Raw genomic sequence first — 1,058 nt, 5'->3', positions numbered from 1 at the left:
TTGAATTATACCAGCAAATTCTAAAGGAAAATGTCAAGACATGAGAGACATAAGAGAACGTGGGTCATGCAGTGAGACAACGACCCTCGGCACACAACCTAAGAACGGTTAAAGAAGACAAAAGTTATTTTGAATGACCAAGTCAGAGTCTTGATCTTAATCCTGTAGAAATGTTGTGGAAGAAGTTGAAGCAGCAGTTCATGGGAGAAAACCCACCAACATAACAGAGCTGAGTTTCGTACGGAGGGCTAAAACTCCACCAAGCCGATGTGCAGGACTAATCGACAGTTACCAGTCGTGTGCAAAAGTTTGGGCGCCCCTGGTTAAATTCTAATAGCTTTTTTTGTGCTAAGTGGAAACTTTACGTTAACTTTTGCACTTTTTGTTGCACAAATACGGTTTATTTTGACCAATGACCAAATTCACAATTCAAAAAGGAGTCATTGCCCAACGTGTTTAGAGCAGATGTTGAATATATTTTATGGTTTTCTTTATTCGGCCCAATTAAAAATATCTGCAAAACAATTAGATTTAGAGAATTTAGAGGAAAGGAAATCTTTAAAAAATGGACATTCGATCTTGCTATTTTATTTACAATTTAACAAACTCAACTAGAAGCACATATCTGAGATTACTCAGTGAGCTACGGTTATCTTATTTAGACGCATTACACAGACAAAATGAAATAAGACTGATTTTAAGAGTTTAACTGGACAAATGTCCAGCTTTCTAATCTTTAATGCATTCCAAAATATTGCAATCTTAAAATAAATGAAGTTGTCTTCGAATTTGATGAAAATTCATTGAAAATGAATGAAGCAGTTTTATCAGTTGTGGCTTTGTGTGCCTCAGTTTGAGAAGTGTTTTCAAGACTGGGTCCCATTTTATGCATTTCAATGTTCGTTTAAGACCGTTTTAAAGACACTTTTGTTTATTTAGAAGCAGACTTTCTTCTCTAGAGTCAAGCTGGACGCATTTTCATTTCAGTACATTTTGAGAAATGTAAAGAAAATGCTTAAAACAAGATTCATGCTAGTTTTTGATAGGTTTACATTATT

This window comes from Pygocentrus nattereri, chromosome 3, assembly GCF_015220715.1.
Source record: "Pygocentrus nattereri isolate fPygNat1 chromosome 3, fPygNat1.pri, whole genome shotgun sequence".
NCBI classification, from domain to species: Eukaryota; Metazoa; Chordata; class Actinopteri; order Characiformes; family Serrasalmidae; genus Pygocentrus; species Pygocentrus nattereri.
The sequence above is the reverse complement of the archived record's forward strand: the minus strand, read 5'-3'. Positions refer to the sequence as shown.